A 23,437-nucleotide genomic window follows, 5' to 3' on the forward strand; every position below is an offset into this window, starting at 1 on the left:
CAATACAAATGTTCTTTGGCCTGACAGTTTTCAATGATGTTAAGAACAACTCGGGTGATAGCAGCCTCCATTTTGTTTTGGCCCTGGGTTTGATTGACAAATAATGGCCCCACAGTTGTTGTTTTTCTTCGCTCGGCACACAGTGTGTAACAGACACCCATCTCACCAGCTTGTGGCATTGGGGAATAATTACAGAGGGCCGCCTGAGGTAAGGCCTGGCAGAGAGAGTTTGTTAGCGATGAGGGGGAAGGGCGGAGGGGAGAGGCAGGGCAGAGTAGATAGCCTTACACTGCATGAGTGCACATTCTGTGCAGACTAAACAGTTTTCCCAGCACAACCTCTTTTCGCATATCCACTGCCTGTCTGACTAGCTGTAGGTGCAAAATCACCTACAGCTAGTCTGTTTGGTTTCTTAACTCATTTGTATGGGGGTTTATGTAAACAGTTCTGCAAGGTGAAATCTGGGTACCGACAAATTGTACTTGAATAATGTTAATGTAGCAAAACAGTCATGAACGAACAGAAATAATTGAGCCTGCTATACAGGATGTGATGCATGGCACCTATGCTGACAGTCACACAGTTTGCAAAAGCAGAATGAAAATAACACATCACACAAATTGCAGAGGCTTATTTCGGAACTGTGGCTTGCTTGTTTGCTATCCCCACAGAGTTCAACAGAAAATCATATTTATAGTTCATTGTGGTTGTTTTTGTTTGGAAATATTTCATGGAGAATTAATCTCTTGATCCGCATCCGACTCAAATGTTTAAAATGTTTAAATGTGGGTGTAAAATGTGGTCAAATTTAGGTGAAAAAATGTTGCTAATTAATATCCGTCCCTAACTCAGCACAGGGATTCAGTGTTTTTCCCGAGCAAAATGCATTTAGACATTATAGTAAATGAAACTGACGCATCAAATGGATACTTTCAGGATGTATTCATGTATGCGTCCCAAAATCAACATTGGACATTTACTGTATATGCCAGAATAAATAGTAAGTCGCATACAGACTAGATCTGTCCTATCTAGTTTTTGAGCATGAAATGATTAAACCTGCTCAGATGAGAAGTGAATGGTCCACTAAGACAGCCTGAAAAGTCCTGGTGCGTTCAATTTAATGCCCTGAGAATACCACGACCTGGATGAATGAGAATATTCTCATGTAAGTTGTACACAATTTTATCAACGAGACAGTCTTAAATAGAATCTTGGGAAGACTGAGCCGAGACATGAGGACTAACGTTAAGCAGACCCTGTTAAAGGTCCACATTCAACTAAAGTTTCCTCTTGATATTTTTTGAAACAGTTTTGGTGGATAGTAGAGGCTGAAGAATGCGGATGAGTTTAGGACTATGCAGTCAGGTAACACTATGTATGGACCCCTGAGGATGTTGGGATCGCCAAGATCAAAGGGAACGTGGAACACGGCTGAAAGAGGGATCTCTGAGCTTAGAGACTCATTAGGAATATTACAAAGGTAAGGCATGGAATTAGGTGTCTGGGAATTAGTGCTGAGACAGTTTTAATACAAAACCCAGGAAATGATAGCTTTTACATGTTTTACTGGCATAGGTAGGGGATTTGGCTGTAGTTAAACAGTCTTGGTCTTGTGTCAGAAAGCCTATTATGATCAATCTCACTGCGAGATGTTTTTTGATCTTGAATTAGAAAAGTACCGAACATGGCTCAAGTGAATGCTACCAACGTTGGGTTCATAGTGACTGTTTATCATAATGAATTGTTAGTTTTCATACTTATATTGTAAAGCATGACCATACAACACATGTTTTAAAACAAAATGTGCCAATTTCATCAGCTTCTGATTAAATCTGCTGGTCACTGGTTTGTAATGAGGACTGTAAAGGACTTGTGGTCTAAAATATTTGTGGAAAGTTATTTATTAAATATAAATGTATTGATTTATGAATGTTCACTTTAACATAGATGAGTGTTATGACTGTTTAACATACAGTGTATGTTTTTAGACTATCTTTTTGAAATGCTCACTGCTGAGCTAAATTATATTCAAGTCAACTCACTGGCTGAATTGCATTATTGTTGAATTTGGCCAAAAATATGCATATTGAAGCAAATTTTACATGTATTTTGCCTAAATTAAGCATTTTCAAGCATAAAAATGGCTGAATGAACTAAAATACCAATATAAAACAAACAGAAAATGCATTCAAAAATGCTGTGAATGATATGTAGTATTCTACACTGGTCACTAGGTGTCAGTAATGTTACTGTAATGTTCGATGAGACACACAAACACCAGACTTGATCGCCGGATGGCTTATTTACTCTTATTATGTCTACTATATTGGTGTAATACAAGTGTAAAGGTGAGTATAGGGGTGTTATTTCACGTCTAGAGGGCTTGAATAATGTTAGAAACCGTATTTACAAGGTCGAAAACAGTTGTTCTATGCTCTAACTATGAAAATATTCGATTTCTAAATAAAGAGTCCTACCTAACTCAGTAAAATTTAAATATTTAAATGTATATGGCTCCGTAAATTATCTTTAATCGTGAATACTAGTCACTGGTTGATGGTATTAAGCTAATTTTGGCATCCTGCTCCTACCAAATGTTAGCTGTGTTTTAAATGAAGTAAAGATGACAAGCCAGCTGTTCACAAACCAATTTTTCTTTGTTAGGAAAATGTGTGTGTGTGTTATAATGAGATCAGGCAGGTATTCATGGCTTCCATATGCACTGTCCATGCCCATGGGCAACACTCCACTGGTGTATTTAGCGAGTGGAAAAAAAGCAAGAGGGGATTGAGATTTCGCCACCATCTGGGCAGGAGCATCCGAATTCAGGAGAGGATGAAGATGATGAAGAATTCCGTTCAGCTTGTGGATAGACTTTAGAAGCATTGGACTCATTAACATCACTTAACTAGATGCTGAAACATGACTCTTTGGGATTCATGACTGTTTATCATTGTTTTGTTTATTTGTAACCAGGATATAAGGCCCGATACACCCACGAAATCAAACTATATGAAGTTTTCAAACCATAAATGTCCAAATCACATCAGCTTGTGTGGTTTTACAAAAATGCTTTTCCTCAAGACCTTTGCATGCATGTTTGTAGAATGTAAAGTCAGTTTGTTTTTTTCGGATTTGTTTTTTTTTATATATATATATGACCATCCTGTTTTAGCCACAAGGACACTCACTGATTACACTGTTATGCACAGGATCATACAGATTGCAAATAACATTTCTGCCTTTACTATATATACAGTATTAATATATAAGCAAGACAGTCAAGTGGATAACACCACTGACCTTCCTTGTGGGAGGCAAAGGAATCGAATCACTCCATCACAAAGACAGAATGTGAGGTACGAAGGGCTGGAAAGCGTCAAGGTCTCTGGCTCAAATCCTCATTCAATTCATACATCCTTGAACATGGAGTGCCTATTGTCAATACATAGTTTCTCTACTGACTTTTTTTATTGCAAGAGTTACTCAGAACATACAAAACATAGTTTGATAGTCAATAGTAGATGACTCAGCATTAAAAACTATGAGCACAGTGTAATTCTTTTCTAATGCTGCAACCTGTTTTATCTTTTGTGCACTGTTGTGTTGTAGAGAGAGGGTCATGTCCCAATTGTATGTGTTATTCAATTGTTAATGCTCAGCATAAGGTTATATTACTTGTGTTCCATGTTGGCCTCACTCTCCTTGTTAACATGAGTCCCACGGTACGTTTTGTTACAGCACTGCATGATTCATCGGTGCAGTCAGGGTCAGGCAGTATACGCGCTGCATTTCTCAGGTGTGAAACCCAACATTTAAGACTTTTATCAGGAGAATACCGAAGCAGTTGAGACAATACTTGAGCTGCCTCATGATATCTGGATGGCAATACTGCACCACCATTTGAAATGAATTTGCTTCTCTGTGGGGGTCACCTTTTTGTTGATCATTGTTGTCATGTTATTGCATCTCTGTTTCGAGTTGATGTTCGAACTGCCTGTCAGTATAATTATTATTATTCATTATATGATTCAGCTTCATATCATTTTTGTTTGTTTTTTTATTTGTGGTATTCTGGAGTAATTGCACAAAAGTCCACATGTAAGATACTTTGTACCACTTTTATTGTTATTGTTATTAATTTGGCTCAAAATATTGATTAAAATGACACCGCCGTGCTCTGCGTCGACATACGGTCTTTTCTTTTGTCTATTCATCCCCTCAACTAGTTCTGTTGTTTGCGTTTCCTCTTTAATCACTCTGTTTCTGGAGTTTGGCTGAGCCACATGACACACCCGAAGTTGCTTGCTAGTCAGCACTGCATTTAAAGGACACCGGGCTGTCACACTTGTACTGTCTTTGCCAAGCCTTTGGACATATGGACACACCATCTTTCACTCTGGTCATTTCCACCTTGTGTAGTACGACTTGTACAGTTGATCCCTGCTTTTCACAGGGGTTATGTCCCAGTTCCAAGACCCCCACCGAATGGTGAAAAACCGTGAATAACGGATGCACCCATAAAAATGCCCATTTTTGATACTCTAAAAGAAGGGTGTCCAAAATCTGGCCGCAGCTCATGCATATTCTAAATATTAAATGAATACATTAATAATGAGAAATATTATTAGATGCTATACTAATTTGCTTTGCCACTTACAACACAAAGCTAAGATATGGATGCTTTCTTCAGATAGCTTAGGATATGTTGACCTACTGTACGTACATTGGATTGGTTTCATCATGCATCTTTACTGCACAAAAAGTGATCCTTCAGTTTTTCCGCCCTTGATAGAAAAAGTTTGGCCACCCCTGCTCTAAACCCTACTGTATGCCTCTCATAGTTATTCACATTTTGAATTTAGTTTTACACATGAAGACACAATTTCAAGCATATAGTATACTGTATATAGATACTGTACTAACAAAATGTGTAGTTACACAATGTCACATCTTGTCAAAACATTTTCCGGTGCTGGAAAATGGTGAGTGAATTGACTTGTGACACGGCTTCACAGTGGCCGAGTAGTTAGCATGTTGGCCACACAGTCAGGAGATCGTTAAGACCTGGGTTGGAATCTCCGCTTGGACATCTCTGTGTGGAGTTTGCATGTTTCCTCCCACATTCCAAAAACATGCCACTCTAAATTGTCCATAGGTATGAATGTGAGTGTGTTTGTCTATATGTGGCCTGCGATTGGCTGGCGACCAATCCAGGGTGTTTTCTATTAAAGTTAACATAAACAAACTAATTATTTACCATTTAAAGTAGACAATAGAAATCTGTGAATAGGTGGGCATCCATCCATCCATTTTCTGCACCGCTTGTCTTTGCAGCCTACCCAAGTTGTCTTGGGGCGAGAGGCAGGGTATACCAAGGACTAGTTGTAGGAGGGGAGCCTTTGAGAAGTAATCTGATTGTTCCTTTTTTTGTCATTATTTTTTGTCTTCAGGCTAGTCTTGTGGTTTTGCCCTTGTTTGCGCCTGTTACCGTCTCTATAGTATGTAATGCTTTTTGCACCGAGAGTGTCGCACCTATACTGTATTACTTTTTTTGGTCATCTTAGGGACTTGCCTTTACTAAGCCATTTGTGGATATTTTGTAGGCAAAAACGGTATGGATTTCACAGCACTGCAAATGTTGACACTTTTATTCATGGGAATAATATATTTAAGCTAAATCCCGTGTTCTGTGTCAACAGCGTTTTGAACCATTTCTTTTGCACCCAGACGTGGATCTATCATCCTTTTTTGCCATTTTGCGTCAACCACATTATCAGGGTTGAGTTTAAAATGTTCAAATGTTCTCCCCATATTCAACACAACAAATTATTGACTGTAACAAAACCATGCTTTCAGCGTTACACTTGGAATTCATCTACCTGAATAGAAGGGTTTTGACTAAATCCATACGGTCTACATCTGTTTGGACCTGCTTTCGACCGTGAGTCATATTTTAACCCATTGAAATGTTTGTTATGAGGTTCCCCCAAAGGCAGGGCTTATTTGTGAATGACAAAGAAAACAAATTCACCATTTTGTTGACATCTCCATCATCCCGATTTATAAATCTCCGGATCATCTATAATGTTAGATTCTTCACAGTTTGCAACCTTTCTTTCGAAGGTGGGTTAATTTTCATAACTTTTGACGCTTGAAAATAAATGCGTAACACATATTGGCAAAGAAATTAATATTGCAAAGGAAGAAGCAGTTCAAGGCCCATCAAAAATGCACTGAATAATTAATAATGAAAGCTATGAGCAAAATCAATCTATGCTGCTAGTATACTAGCTACTTTTCAGTGAGTGAGTTGCCAGATTTGGATCACATGGGAGTGTGCCTTGATTACAGAATTTACATGCAGGATTCCAAACTAATGTTGCATACAGAATTAGCATGGCAGGTTAAATAGGTATATTTGTTTAAATACAGTTTATTATTATTATCAAAATGTAGTTTTATGGAAACATTTTCCCAAAACCAGAAACCCTGGATGACCAGCCAGGTCCACACACTCCTCAGAGCCCGCAACACTGCATTCAAGTCAAGTAACACAGCTCTACAAGAGTTGCACGAGTCAAGCTGAAAAGGGGAAAAAAGCCAAGACAGACCATGAGAGGAGCATAGGGTCCAGCCACAATACACGAGTGGTGCGGCAGGGCATACAAGACATCACAATCTACAGAGGCTGTCATGTGACAACAAAAGACCGGAGTGCGTGGCTAGCAGAGGAGCTAAATTGCTTCTTTGCTCGCTTTGAAACAGCACAACAACAGCAATCATCTGTCCCAGCCCTGCCCCACCCCCACCTAATTCTTGCACCACACCACTCACTGTAAGGGAGGACGATGTCAGATGTCAGAACTCCAAGAAGACTGCTGCCCAAACCTAGTACTTGATAAGGTGCTCAGAGCGGGGGCCCTCCAGTTTGCCCTGATCTTCACCAGAATCTTCAAACTCTCCCACGCTTAGGCAGTCATCCTGTCCTGCCTAAAACCAGCCATTATCTTATCAGTGCCAAAGAAGTCTCCCATCACCAGCTTTAATGATGATCATCCTGTGGCTCTCACTTCAGTTACCATTATCAAGTGCTTCAAGAAACTGGTTCTCCCCAGACTTCAACCCTTACCAGTTTGCATATCACGCGAACAGATTCACAGAGGACGCCATCACTGTAGCTCTTCAGTCTGTACTAAGTCACCTGAAGCAGCAGCAATGCTACTTCAGGATGCTCTTTGTGAATTACAGCTTTTATTACAATTATTCATGACATTCTCACTAAACTGGACACTCTCGGCTTCCCTCTTCTCACATATGCATGGATAAAGGACCTTCTCACCAACTGGCCCCAGACTGTGAGAATCGGCTCCCACCTCTTCTCCATTCGCACGCTGAGCCCCTCCTACTGTCTCTACACCCATGACTGCAGTCCTGCCCACAATAACAACCTCATGGTCAAGTTATTTCTGACGACACCATCGTGGTCTGACACATCTCAAAGGGAGACTAGGCAACCTAAAGAGGTCATTGTTGACCGCAGTCGGCACAGCACCGACTTATACCGCTTGTTCATTGAGAGCCTGATGACGTACGGTATCACAGTATGGTACGGCAGCTGCACCATGGAAGACAGGAAGAGGCTTCAGAAAATAGTAAAAGCAGCACAGAAGATCATTGTCTGCCCTCAACCCACCCTGATGGAAATTTACACCTCCCGCTCTCTCAGCAGTGCAAAGAACGTTGTCAAGAACAGCTCCCACCCTGGCTTTGATCGGTTTGACCTGTTGCCCTAAGGGAAGCGCTACAGGTGCACATGAACAAGGACTAACAGGCTCAAGAACATTTTTTCACCGAAAAGCTATAACCACTCACTTATGCACTGACTCCATTGTCTAAAACCCTGACCTCCTTTTTATCCAACTAATGTGTAATATTCAATGTGATTGAAATACTGTACTATATCTGCATGTGGTGCAATATCAATATCATGCCACTACTCGTTATTCATTACCATACCATTTTTTTATTTTATTATTATTATCTTTCTTGCACTATTGTTTATTTTATTCTATGTTGTAAATAGTATTACATACATATGCCTGCACTGTAGAAGGAGCTGCTTTTAATGTCATTGTGTATAGTGACAATACAAGCCATTCTATGCTATAATTTACAGTACATTGTTATTAGCTAGCTATCTAGTCCAACACAATTGTTAGCCTTGATGCTATTGATGCTTGCAGCACATTCCATATGGGGTTTGTTGTCACCTTCTTTGGGGATGTTTGTCACATATAGTCATATATTCATATATTTCATACACATATTAAGCTGGCCTGATTATGTGCTTTCTGTTCATGTTCCTTGCTGATTTTGTGTTATGATCCATTGTTACGTATCTCTCAATTTGTGAATGCAATTCAACTTTAAAATTTAATTCTGCCTTCTTTTCCCCATTTGATTTTCCCCATTGTGTCAGACAACCCCATCATGTGTTTCTTGATAGTTGATAGTTGATTTACCTCCTTGTTATAATGAGTTGGGTCTGATAGAGATGCACTTTTCAAGCCAACACCTTAAGCTTCAATTTAATGTAGGGATGACAAATGAAAGATGTTTTGATGATGAGCAGTTCACAATACAGTAAAAAGTGTGACAACCAGTGGCGGGCGGTGCATTTTGTACATGGACCTTTAGATATTTAGGACTTCTCCTTCTTGGTTTTAAAAAAATAATGATAATATATATATTACCCCATGTTGCCATTTACCTTGGATTCAAACCACCGTCACTTGTGCCAAGTGCCGACGTTGTTACCCACTACACCAGCAATCGCCAAATGGTGGACCTCGGTCTGGATGCGAACCCAGTGATGGCCCTTTACCAATTAGAGTGAATGGGAACTATAATAACATCTAATCATGCTCACCGACCGATCGCAGCTAAAGTTTGCGGGCGTAATTACTTCAGTTATTACTAATGTGACAGCGCAGAAAATAACGTCGCTTGGAGCCCAGTATGAATGTTTTAATTGGTTATTGTTTAATTTATTCCGAACATGCATACAGTTTACATTGAAATGCTTCATATTACAATTCACAATTCCACACGTCCAAAAAAGAGTAGGAAGAAGCAGATATTATTTCATCCTACCCCTGATCAGTTTCACATCAATTGCTAATATATTTGTTCACTTCCTGTATTCAACATGCACTAATTCACTATTTACATGATTCTTCCATACAATAAAAGCATTTTTTTAACGAAAAAAACAAAACAAACTTCTTCCCTTTCCCCGTTGCATTCCCCAGTCCAATCATTTGTATTCTGGACAGCTAAAGGTTTCCACTTCCAGGTCTTGTCCTGTCGTCTTCTGTGTTGTACTGTGAGTGTCACTGAATGTAGATCCATGGGTTCCGAATTCCAGTACGTCTTGTTGAGCAGGCCCTTGCAACGTGGTATTGATAGCAAATGTCAAATGTTATTGAATGCAATCCTTCTAACTGCATGGCTCTTTCTTTGTGAGTTGTATCCTCCATTTTCTCTGTTGGCACGGTAATATGACCTTTAATTCTTCAGATTCTTCAAATCTCGCGCTTTCTTGGTGATGTCAGCGTTGCGTTTAGTCAGATGCTCACTCATGTAGACATTTATACCTTTCAGCTTCTTTCCCTGTTTCAGCAGTGCGGTTTTTAATTCCCTGTTGGTGAACTTAATGATGATGACAGGTGTGGTTTTGTTTCTGCCATAGAGTGGTATGTAAGTATCGATGGTGTCAATGTCCATATCCACCTCCTTTGACTGTAGGGAAGCGGCAGTTTCTTGCTTTGTTAAAGCAACATCCATTTCATGTGGTTCCTTGTTATGGACTACCCTGTCTTTTGACTTGAGTGTAATTTGGAGCCATGTGAGGATCGCAACGTTCATTTGTGCATTCTGATCCATTTAATCAATTATATTTTTCATTTGCTCAATGATATTTTCCGTTGCTTCTTTCTCTTCCTCAAGGGTGGCACGCAAGGCAGCATTATCTTCCAATAGTGCCTTAATATCATCTTCTAGAAGACTGATATCATTGTGTAGTGCTTTATTTTTCTCCATATGTTTTTTTAACCTCCTTAAGAGCAGCACGCAAGACATCATTATCATCTTGTAGTACATTGATATCGTTCTGTAGTGCCTTGGTAGCACACTGCTCTATTTTCCTTTTCAAGGTTTATGACTTCATCATGGATCTCCATGAGTTTTTTGTTAGCAGGCCTCTTAGATCTTACTTTGTTTGTGCTACAGTTTGCTCTTTCGCGCTCTCATCTCCCACTTCAAGGTGTGAAATAACATCTTAGAATTAGAGGCGCCATCCTCCTCATCCAACAGCCAGACTGGCCCTGTTTCTGATTTTGGACTTGCATTGCACGGCGGTATGGAGGTGGAGATCCACTCCTGCTCACTCGCACAGTACTTTGCCACAGTACTTTCGTACTTTGCCTTTATTGATCGCTTGTATTTAACTACACAATAACTGCAAGAACCACGTCCTGTCTTTTATTTTTAATGTCCACCCCTACTAGCTAAATATAGCGATTAGAGATGTCAGGAGACATCCAACTCAGGAGACAAGACGATGCACAAGATTGAGTCCACGAGAACAAGATGAGATTAAATATGACTGGACAAACAAACTTTTTAATTTAACTGCGTCACAAAACAAGGCAAGTGCATTTTGAAATGTTTATTGTCCCAGAAATAGATGCTAAATGACATTTTCAAATTTTTTTGGAGACCAAATAAACCACTAGCGTATGATAATATATAATAATAAAAAATTATATAGCATAACAATGCAATATTTCCTTTGATATGTAATCTCTCTGTAAAACTTAAAACTAGAATTGACGTTTTTTCTGTATTTCATGAATTGCTGTACTTTCTCATAGGCAGTTTGTACTGTCTGTCAAACGCTTGCAGCATTTCATGAAATGCTGGCTTTTCAACTGTATTAAAGAGCAGCATTTCTTTTGCTATGGGTTTTTGTGAACGCACTCAATTTTGCACAATTCCGTTTGTATTTACTTTGCGACCGAATATCAATGTTGACTGTCGAGGCAAAGGCTCAGCATCTCGATCTGTACTTTTTTCACAAATAGGAAATGGGTTGGGTGGATATGTTTGAGGTGGACACGTTTGTTTTGTTGCCTTTTTTGTTGCTACCACTTTCGAATAAATTCGGCATACTGGCTCTTTCATGGTAATGCGTACACTTTGCTCATTATGAATATTCCCACAAGGGGCTGTTGCATTTGGCTTTGCAAGCATCTTTTTTCTTCCTAACTTCTACTATGTTACCTTGCTAGGAATGACTGGGTACGCTACTATCTGTATCTTTATCTGTATCTGTTCACCCATCTAAATTATCCAAAACCGTGTCTGTTTCCGGAATGTGCGGGGCATAAACTGGAAGTGGGCGTGGTTTAAACGGAAATTGGTGGGCTTAAATTGGTACATTATTTTAAGTCTGAAATTGAAATGGCTCGATCAGAAGATGCTATATTTATGTGTGTAGGTGATCTGTAAGACTATTTAATTATTGTAAGACTAATTATTTTTTTAATGATCTGTGTGAAGTTGGTGATTCATGCAAACATCCATTGATGGCAAACAGGGAAATAATCTGTTAGCCTTGAGAGGTAGAGATGTGTTATGAAGTGGAGTTACGTTCGCCACAATACCATAATTAACAAAGCAAGACACCCACTTTACCCTTTATCTTTCAATACATTGTCACCGATACGCCTGACTTTCACTTCTGCTACTAACTTGGAGCATTAATAACTAATTTCCACAGGTGATCGCTGATGCTTGTAAAGTTGGCGCTCAGCCGAATGTAACGAGTGTAAATGTAAGATCTTGGTGACGGAGTTAAGATAATGCCAAACCGCTACACTACATATGGTGCAGTTCACAATCAATATTTATCTAATAACACGACAAAAACCTAAAACTTAAAATACATCTACTCGCCAGAGATGTCAACTTCTCCTCATCAGTCAGCCAGTGTGGGCGTAACGTGGTGTGTTGACCAGTTTTGCCTCTTTGCTCTGGTCAACCAATAAGAATAAAAGGCCTGCAAGATGGCCCTGTGAGGCGAATCAGAAGTAGTAGAAGAAGTAGTTGTAGCAGAAGAAAAATATTGCCCCACTGCTAATACTGTGTATGTGATAGGGACCAGCACTACACTCATGATTCTGAAGTCCCTGGGCAGATTACATTGATATGGCAACACATAGAAGCTCAAATATGATTGGACAAAAAAAAAATTGAACATACACATACACTACTGAAAGCAGCGCAACCAAGAAACACACTACTAAATGAAGATATATGCACATTCCGAGGATGTAAAAACTGTGTCACGGGAGCAAGATCACTACGCAAAGAACTCACTCTAGTGATTTTTTAAATCCATGTATAATTATGTTCTATTTTGTTCCTGTACCTCCAAGTGTAATAATAGACGCCTATAGAGAGATTGCAATTGCACGTACAATGTATACTCCTGCCAAGGTTGTACATGGTCTATTCTGGCATACTGTATGGCATTAATTGACAGCCTGCTGATCTAATACCATAGCTAGAGGCCAATGGGTAGTTATAACAACACTGTTTTGTTGCATGCGATGCTTGTTTTGTCCATCGAGTGTTTATGACCATGGGGAATTTCTTCGCCCATATCTTTGCTATGCATTAGCTTTCCCATTTACTCAGGATTTATTAAATATACAGCAGTTACAGCGAAACAAGGCAAACAAGAGTTTTTGCGAATTTGATCTTTTTTGAAAGAGCCTTGAAATTCAGCTACTGTATGGAAGAGCTGTGACTTTCAAAAGCACAGCTGGAATTAAACTTGCTGGAAGAGTTTTTGGTCTCACTGATTTCCACTTGCTGTAAACATTGAGGAATTTGATGACACTGGGAGCAAGTTCATCATATACTTTGATGTAGACACATTTTTTCATGTAAACATACTTTACACACACACACACACACACACACACACACACACACACACACACCCTTTTGCAGCACTAAAACATCCCTCTTGCCTTTGCCTTCAGTGCAAACAACATGCATTTACAGTACGGTAGATGTATCATAAACCTAAAGGTCCAACATTTTAAATAGTGAACAGGAAAGCACACTAAGTTCACTGCTAAAAAAAAAAAAAAGAAGCAGGGCACAACCATCATCAGTATTTCAATTTCACTTTTGGGATATGAACCTTTCTAGTTAGGAAGCCATAACAATTGTAAAGCAATTTCACCTGCGATTTGAAATGTGACAGACAACAGGTGGAAAGGAGAAGGAATTACTGAAACAACCCCTTCTGTGGAATAGTTTTGCAGCAAGTGGCCACAACCATTTACCGCTCCTCATCCTTTCTGGCTGGTTCCTGGCTAGTTTTGCATTGGTACAGTTCCCCACAATTGAGAGCATGAAGTAAAATCTGTAACCAAAAGATGTTGCTCGGGCAGTGCTGCTCCTCCAGGATGCCACATCCATACCCAACATGGCCAGAAGGTTGGCTGTGTCTCCCAGAACATTCAAGTGCATGGACGAAATACCAGTAGACAGGAGGGCAACAACCAAAATACATGGTCGGAATCTGCTCCTTTGTGTAAAGAAGGAATGGGCGGGGAACTATCAGAGCCCTAGATATTGGCCTCCAGAAGGTCACTAATGTGCCTGCATTCTTTTGCATGAACAAAATAAATGCTAAGCAAGAAAAGAAATGAAAAATTACATAATAAACAAGCGGGTTTCTACAAGGTTCAGATTGTCTATTGTATGAGATAGTTCCACGAATTGTTTTGTCTGAGGTTGAGAAGAAAGAAAGCTATGGTAGTATGGAAGTGTCTGACTAAAATAGGACACACAAGCGGGACGACAGACATGAACCTCGTTTGTCACCACCCTTACGGACAAAACTGCCCAGTAAGAGAAATGTTTAATTTTGTATTCAAATTCTGAATGCTGTGTTGTTCAATCAAGAGACCTGTGTTTAATTTACGTTGTTTATTGTCAAAATTGTTGTGCTGCTCAATCTTATCCAGACCATTCTCTGTCTCCTTCCGGTGAATACGTCACTACTGCCATACTACACTAGAGTTGACAGACATGCGATGTTGTGTTTTCTGAATGAGTTGAAAACAGTGTCACTGTCAGACACCTAAACTAAAATCCTGTTTACACTTATGTTGCACTAAAACAGTCTCATTCTTTTTGCAGCATTGCTGCTTGTATTCTGATTAAAATATGCTGTAAAAATTCCATCCATTTTCTATACTGCTTGTCTTCTTTAGGGTCACGGCTAAGCTGGAGCATATCCCAGCTGAATGTAGCAAAATACATACTATGATTTTTTTTTTTTTTTGCCACCCTATCACCGTATCAAGATATTATTGTTATCGTTAGCCATGTATTGTGAATCTATCGTAAGGTACCTTGAGATTCGTATCCCTACTCCCAATATTTGATGCAACCTAGCCTCACCCAGACTCTACCACAAAAACACATCATCAGCAGGGTAAAACTAACCTGTTTCACGACGGTCTAAACCCAGCTCACATTCCCTATTACTGGGTGAACAATCCAACACTTGGTGAAATCTGCTTCACAATGATAGGAAGAGCCGAGGGATTTATTAGATTTATTTGATTATTTATTTGAGCCTACAGGAGAGGAGGGTACCTGTCCTGTGGAAGATGTCCTGCCTGGTACCGCTCCCCAAGATTGGACGTCCACCTAACCTCTGTGACTACAGACTGGTGGCACGCACATCACATGTTATGAAGACTATGGAGCGACTGTTTCTAATTCATCTAAGACCACAGACTGCACATGCTCTTGACTCCCAACAGTTTGGGTTTTGATGATGCCATCCTTGACCTCCTACATAGGACATACTCCTAGCTGGATGAGCCAGGTGAGGATTATTTTCTTTGACTTTTCAAACGCCTTTAATACCATCCGGCCTCTGTTGCTGATGGACAAGCTCAGAAAAATAGCCGTTGACTTTGCCCGCGCAGCCTGGATCTTGGATTATTTGAGTGGAAGACCACAGTTTGTAGGGGCTGGGGGGTGAGTCAGAGGTGCTGGTATGTAGCACAGCGGTTCCACAGGGGATAGTGCTGGCTTTATATTTATTTACCCTGTACACATCTGACTTTTATTACAATACAGAAACATGCCACATACAGAAGTATTCAGAAGACACGGCTATTGTGGCTTGTGTACGGGGGGGTCAGGAGGCGGAATATTAGAGGCCTTGTAAGTGCCTTCTGTGACTCGAGTGAGAGGAATGGCCTACTCCTAAACACTGGCAAGACCAAGGAGATGGTCATTGACTTTTGTAGGACTAAGCCCCCATTTACAGCCAGTCAATATAAAGGGTGATTCCATCAAAGCAGTCAAGGTCTACAAATACTTGGGTGTGTACCTAGACAGCAAGTTAGAGTGGTCTGTAAACACAGATGCACTCTATAAGAAGGGACAGAGCAGTCTTTTCTTGCTGAGAAAACAGGGTTCTTTTAAGGTGTGCACAGAGATGCTGTTCATGTTCTACCGGTATGTAGTCTGTAGTGTCTTGACTTTTGCAGCTATCTGCTGGGGTGGCAATATAACAGCAAGGGACACAAGTCGGCTGAACAGACTGATCAAGAGAACAGGTTTAGTATTGGGGAGAGGTCTGAACATGCCGGAGAGTATAGTAGAAGGTAGAATGAAAAACAAGCTGCAGTTCATACGGGACAACATCAACTACCCCCTTCATCATATCGTGGCAAAGCAGAGTAGCAGACGAAATGGGAGGCGCATTTCTCTACACACCCAGACTGAGTAGTACAGGAGGTCCTTCCTAGCAACAGTCACTAGGTTGTTTAAGAGAGCTGTGCATCGCAGGTGTTGTCTGTCTGTCTGGCCACAAGTGAAATAGAGTTTGAGACCCCTGATTTTGAGTGTGATCATTAGGTTAACAATGTTACTTTGCTCTCAACAAATACATTTATTCATTCTCACTTAACCCTGGGGTGTCCAATCTTTTTCCACTGAAAGGTGCATACTGAAAAGTCCAAAGTTGCGGGGGAGTCCAGTTATGCTCAGATTTCTGTGATGAGGAACGTAGTTCTGCTTAGTTGCTGGGTCACTTAAGCGAAGAGCTTGGCTTCTCAAAACAATATGCGTTCAAAAACGCATATAGTTCTCACTTGCAATCATGCATTTCTTTGCTTCTGCCATTTCTGGTTCACATGAGCAATTTTATTCTTTTTTTTTATTCTGGCTTTTGTTGTGGAGACTCTGCCTTGTTCAAAACAGTTGCTGCACCAAATATTTTAACTCAGAAGTACAAAACAGTTAAGTACAAGTTCTGTGTAGGCCACAGTCAATTATATTCTTTGACTTTGATAGAGGCTAGTTAAAAATGCATGGAAGGCCGCACTTTGCCCACGAGTCGTAGTTTGGACACCCATGGCTTAACCTGCACAAGGTCACGGGTGAGCTGGAGCCTATCCCAGCTGACTTTGGGTGAGAGGTGGACTGGTCGACCAGTCGGTCAAAGAGCACATGCTGTGAAGACAGGCAGCCATTCGCCCTCACGATTCCAATTTATATATTTTGTGGGGTCCAATGCAAAAAGTCTTGACAAACTGAACTATCGCTGCCAAGTGGCAGCAATAACTGTAACACAAACTGCTCTCCTATTACTATCAATTTCAGATCACAGCTCATCTAAAAAGTGTTCCACCTGTATTTCCAGTAATCTGTTATTTAAGTGTGATGGAATGGATACACTTGGCGTGTATGTTTCGAGTGTAATTTTTACACTACATTGCAGTTGCTGCCAAATTAGACAATGTTATTTAAGGCATTGAATATCCATCCATCTGTTTCCTTTATCACTTTCTGTTCAGGGTCACAGGGAAGAAGGGAACACAGAGTAAATCACAGAGCTGACACAGAGACACAGAGACTCATTTACACCTACAATGTCATGTAGAAAATACAGTAAGTTGATTTTTGCTGGCACCATTTGAACAAAATCATACATCATATTTAAAGACTATGGTATGTGTAACCCGCCTGGTTCAGCCAGCCCCGCATTCCACCCTGAGCTCGAATCAAGATCTGCTGAATGAGAGTCGACAATTCTAGCCGATGAGTTAAAAGCCCAGACTGTAACTCTACGTTTCAGCGTGACTCTCAAGATGTTAGGGAGTGGGGTTTACCAACGCACATTCGCACAGACACTGGCGAGCATGGTCAAAACAACCTTGTTCGATATATTTCCCCCTCTCTGAACACCTAATATGGTTTTCTTAAAAAATATATAATTTTTTATTAAATGGCCAGTAATACTTGAACATGAACAAAACAATAAAATTAGCATGAGTGCATTGCATATTTGCACATTCTGTTTCCTGTGAAATTAGGTTTAAATATTAATTTGCGTAGCATACTGTAAAATGCGTGGTGGTCACAGTAAAAAAAAAATGTGTTCATTATAGTCAAACATAGATAAAATGTAGTAAAGTTGGACAATTTCTGCATAGATATCACATAACTATTTTTATTAATATGCAGTCTTCATTATAGAACGTATTGTTTCAAATCTTTTTAAAAAAGACATGCTGCAACACAAGCGCTTTGCTGCTTATCAGACAGAAATCTTGATTGTCTCATTAGTACAACACCAAGGTCAAATGAAGTTTCTGGTATTTGATTATTTATTAACCCATTCAGGTTGCTCTGTAGCTTATTTATGCAGTCCTGCACTTGAGTTCCTGCAAATGTGAAATGACGTACTTAGCCAAAGGGATGACCCACTGGCAGCTCACTGTCATTTGTTTCCCCCTGTGGATTAATTTGTCATGAACATTAGGGGTATCATCCTTCAAGTCAGCCTATGGAAGTCAGGGGATTGGCAGATAAAGGGCATGGGGGATTTTGAGAGGGGAGATTCACATGGCTTTGTATATATTAGTGTGGCATAAAGCCTGAAGCTAGAATGCACTACTCCGCTTCAAGGTAATGGATACCTGTCTTCTTAATCAGGTCCCCATGGAGTTAGAGGGAGTCAGGAGTGGCTATGTGCATTGTTACAACGAATACCTTACATGGCATCTTTGCGCAAGTGTTCTTACCAACTGTTAAATACAAATGTAATCTAACTTTGAGGGTAGATAATATACAGTACAGTGTGCATGGCTGACAGTGCAGACACATAGGGGTGTATTCATGTCCTATTGCAGATTTAAAGCACAATTTTGCAGTTCATGTGAGATACTCCCTGTAGGGGCCAGTATATTCAGCATATCTGAAACTTGGTAATAAGTAGATGTTTCTGTGAGTCAGAAGGTTATTGTACTTGGTGTGCGCTTAACGATTCTAAAAAGTCTCACATGTCTTTTAAATCTTTACATTCAAGGGGTAATAGCTTGCCCTGACTGGGTTGCTCTGTCACACTGAACATCACAAAACATTGGACCTCATTCACCAATGACTTCTCTCTTTTTGTGTTAACTGTTAAAAGAAAAGATCCATATGAGTCCACAAATTGTAAACCATTCTCCAAGTTACATACTATAAACACAGGGGTGTCACACGATCTTGTGAGATTAAAACGTGACAAGATTTCGCATTCAGAAAAAAATAAACTGTCTTGTGGGCAATAGACTTGGGATAATAAATAAATACATTATTCACACAATAAATGCAAATAAACTGGATAAACACTCCAGGGTGTACGCCGCCTCTCGCCCAAAAGCCAGCTGGTATAGGCTCCAGCATAACCCTATTGAGAACAAGCAGCATAAAAGACGGACGGATAAACTGGATAATTTTGCTGACCTCAATATATTGCCATGTGCATGCATGTCTGTTTTCTTCATCTCCCGCCTCCTAACAGGCAATTCATGTAAATTTCAGAGTTAAAATAATGTACCAATTTAAGCCCCACCCATACCCAGTTAAACACGCCCATTTTTGGTTTATGACCCGCCCACTCCGAGTACAGTTACGGGTATAGATAATTTAGATGGGTGAACAGATACAGATACAAATTGTGGTGTACTCGCTCATCCCTAATATTTGGTGTGGGTAGCGTCAAACAACAGTCAAGCTAAATGAGAAAACCTCCCTGGATGGGGCTAAGTAAAACACCTCTTTTAATTATTCATTTTCACCAATTTCATTTCCTTTTTGGAGACTGTGAACACATTTTAAAAATAAATTCTGCCTTTAAAACCAGCTGGTTCTCTAACCCAATTGACCCATGCACCTGGCTGCAAACCCAGACAGAGTTCCCTTTTTGCTGGAGTTGACCAGTGCTTGTAATCTCGTTTTACTGAACTCACAGGACTCTACCGTCTTGTTAGCACCAGAGCAAAGAACAAGTCCATTCATTATTTGGAGCCTGATGAATGACTTGGTCAGACAGTAAGGGAAAGCCGAGGTGTAAATGTTCAACCCCTCATAAATCACATTGACAGGCAAGTCTAGACCTTAACCTACATGTACTCAAGACTGATGATTCTTTGTATATTTTTCACTAGTTCTATAGAAAAATAGTTTAAGAAAAGTTCTGTGTTGCTGCATCTCGGAGTTATCAATAACATCTTGGATATGCGTTCAGTGTTTACAACTGTAAAAATGCCAAAAATGCTGTCAATTGATGGGTATGTAAAAATAGAAAATGATTGCATTTCCTTTTGCCATGGAATGCAAACACATTTAAACTCTCTAATTAATTCATTTTTGTTCATTTGCAAGACTGCTTGACAGCAAAAAAAAAAAACCATACAGTACAGTGAGGGAGAATTACAACTATAAATGTAAAGTGACTTTTAATTGCTCTTGAGCCAAAGTTATAAGCTGCAAATATTTCTGTCAGCTTGTAATAACATCAACACAATATGGTTTCACAATACTACTTGTAATGTCATCAAAGGAGCACACTGATATTTTACACTGAACTCTGCACATTTGAGGGTGACTGGATGGCTGCGATTGGCTGGCGACCAGTCCAGGGTGTGCCTGGCCTCTCGCCCCAAAGTCAGCTGGGATAGGCTCCAGCATTTCCCCGTGACCCTAATTAGGATAAGCGACATAGAAAATGGATGGATGGATGGCAGCAAATGTTGACTTGTGTTCATCAACACATGTGGTTCAGTGAAACTTGACTTGTTATCAATTAGGTCAGAACATCAGGTTTATAACCCAGTGATGTGAGCAGTTAAGCTGAAAGAGTGACTCTTGGACAATTTAGATTTTGATTGTCACTTTTGGTGGCCAACGGATTTAGTTAAATGCATGTTAAATGCAAGTTCAGTTGTTATTTGGACATGCAGTGTTAACAGGTATAATATAGGATGTAAAAGCATGCACAAGACATTCATTGAAAATGTCATAATGCGAACGTGCTCGGTTTTCACTGGACAGTGACTGACAGTTAAATTTCTTGTACTCGCCAGTGGACTTCTTTTTCCAGGCCTCGTTTTACAATTTGGGAGTGCAGCTGTGCAACCTTTCCACATTATCTATTTCAAAATGCCATCCCACTTGTCAACATGACATCATAGTAAGGTCAGCACCCCAATCTATCCTCCTCCTGAGGCTACCTGGTTTAGTTGTGTCTCGGAGCAAATTGGAAAGTGCTACTCATTGACATCCAGACATTTTCATTTGGTAAAAAAAAAAAAAAAGAAGAAGAAAAAAGAAAACACTGTACAATTAAACTTGGCAAACCAAACTTTAGAAACACAATGTATGTGAAACTGTTGGGTTTACATTACGTAAGTAAGAGTCAGAAAGGGAATCTAACATAGCATCATCATCATCATCGGACAAGTTGCTGTATTTTCACAGATTAGTGGTTGTGTGTAAGAACTGTGTGTGTGTGTGTGTGTAATTATAATGTACAAGTGCTTAAGTATTATTACTATATAAGCATGTAGTAAGCATATCCACCCGAAACAAACCGTAGGCTTTGGGTATGTGTGTCAGTGTTGCCATGTCTTGCGAGAGAAACAAGCAACTAACTCTCTGAAAACAAGCCCAAACAGGGAATTTGGGAATTTGCAAGCGACTTTACAAAAAACAAGCCCAAAGTTGCTTATAATAACCGGACCTGGCAACACTGGTGTGTGTGTGTGTGTGTGTGTGTGTGTGTGTGTGTGTGTGTGTGTGTGTGTGTGTGTGTGTGTGTGTGTGTGTGTGTGTGAGAGCGCGAGAGAGAGATCGTCTGTATTATGTTATATTTATGTCTTATTTGTCTTAATTTGCCTTATTTTGTCTGCTATTTTGTGTGATGCGAATGTAAAGGTGACTATAGGGGTGTTATTTCATGTCTACAGGGCTCTAATAATGTTAAAAACCATATTTGAAGGTCAGGTTAGAACAGGTTTTCTATGCTGTAAATACAAAAATATTGGATTTATACTGTAAATAAGGAATACCACTTCGCAAAAATGTACTTATCACGGTCATGTCGCAACCACTTAACCGCGATAAACAAGAGATTACAGTACACCTACATACATCTAAATTTAATCCAGCATTAGTTTAATCAAGTATATGTATCAGCAATACTGGCCCTGTATTTACTTTGTATCAGATCAATACCAAAATATTCAGTATCACCCACCCCTAATATAAACAATAGTTTGCTCATCTCTTTATGTAGAAGGAGAAAGCCATACAGAAGCACGCAAGATAACTATCATAAATTATTTGTTTCCTTAGTTACTTTATTTGATTAGGAGGAGCATAATCTCACAGCAGAAGATAATCCGGAAGTGGACAGTAAAAGGTTCACAGACAATTAGTTTGTATGCTCTTGGATGGTCTCAGTGTCGCCCAGAGACGGTGGCATGCCTGTACCTGGGGTGCCACTTTAATTGGACAGCTGCTCAGCATTAACATTCATCCACACATACCCACTTCTGTGAGTGTGATGGCTCTTTTATTGTAACAAATATGAGGGCTATTTATTGGTCTCCCCGGATAGTAAATAGAAGGTTACATGCAGCACGAAAGCTTTAATTGCATTGTTGGGGAAAGGTGATTTCCAGCCATGGCATCTCTGATGTGCTCATAAGAACGAACACAGTGTGCATACATTATCTGTGTTTGAAATATACTGTTCATACATCTACTCGAAAACACATTTGTATTGAAAATGTTTATACATAGAAATATTAAACAGGATGTTTTGTGTTAAATACACACGACTTTGCTAGCACACACACTTGATTAAATGAATACCGTATATTACTTTTTATCACAATGTTTCTGCATGCTACATATTATAAAACTATTACCGTAATTTCCAGTGTATAAGCCGCTACTTCTTTCTTAAACTTTAAACCCTTACTTTAGAACTACTACTAATCATTTAAATACTGTGCCACTCGCGGGTCAGTGAGCAAACAGTAGCTATTTCTTTGGCAGGAGTCAATCACGAGGTATAAGGGAACTCACAACAACCTGGTCAACCCATCGGAAATCGCAGAAAGTCATTAATCAACATAACAGCCTGACTCATGGTGTCATCTTAGAAAGAACGCTAACATTTTCAAACAGCAACATAACACTTAAAAGGTAGGTAAGACATATAGAAGTACCAATACGAGTTTAGAATAGAAAACAACTAGAGAAGCACCTCCGCCAAGTGCCATAGCTCCCCCCACATTGTGATTACCACCAAAATAATAGTCCTACTTTTTTTTGGATCAGTCTTTGATATTTTGTAGAACCTGTTAGAAACATGTCCTGTATTTTTTTTCCAAGTGCTCTGACCATTTTTTGTTTGGGGAGTTATATGCACAAATGCCGAAAATGGTCCTATCTCGCAATGTTAAATAATTCTTTAAAAAATTCCTGGATCCAGACGGTGATTCGCATCACCCCCAAAATTTTATCAGTTCTTCCATATTCCATTTCCGACAATTTCTAAAAATTTCATCCAAATCCAATCAGAACTTTTTAAGTTACTTTGAACACAAACAAACAAACAAACAGACAAACAGATAAACATAACTTCCGCGCTGCTTTGGTGGATGTAACAACTATTTTAACAGCTTCCCGTGATACATTTCTTCCCAACAAAAAATTTAATTGGCCATGGCTGCCGGGGCGCTGCAATGACTTATTCAGCTACCTCTGTCCACCAGAGGAAGGCTCCCCCTTTGGTGTATATTTCTATTTCTAAATATTTTATATGTCTTACCTACCTTTTGAGTGTTAAGTTGCTGTGTGATAATTGTAGTGTTTTTTTCCAAGATGACACCGTCAGTCAGACTGTTATATTGAGTAATGACGTCCTGCGGTTTCCCATGGGTCGTCGTGAGTTTTTTCATAGGTCATGATTGGCTCCTGTCAA

This window comes from Dunckerocampus dactyliophorus, chromosome 3, assembly GCF_027744805.1.
Source record: "Dunckerocampus dactyliophorus isolate RoL2022-P2 chromosome 3, RoL_Ddac_1.1, whole genome shotgun sequence".
Lineage (NCBI taxonomy): Eukaryota > Metazoa > Chordata > Actinopteri > Syngnathiformes > Syngnathidae > Dunckerocampus > Dunckerocampus dactyliophorus.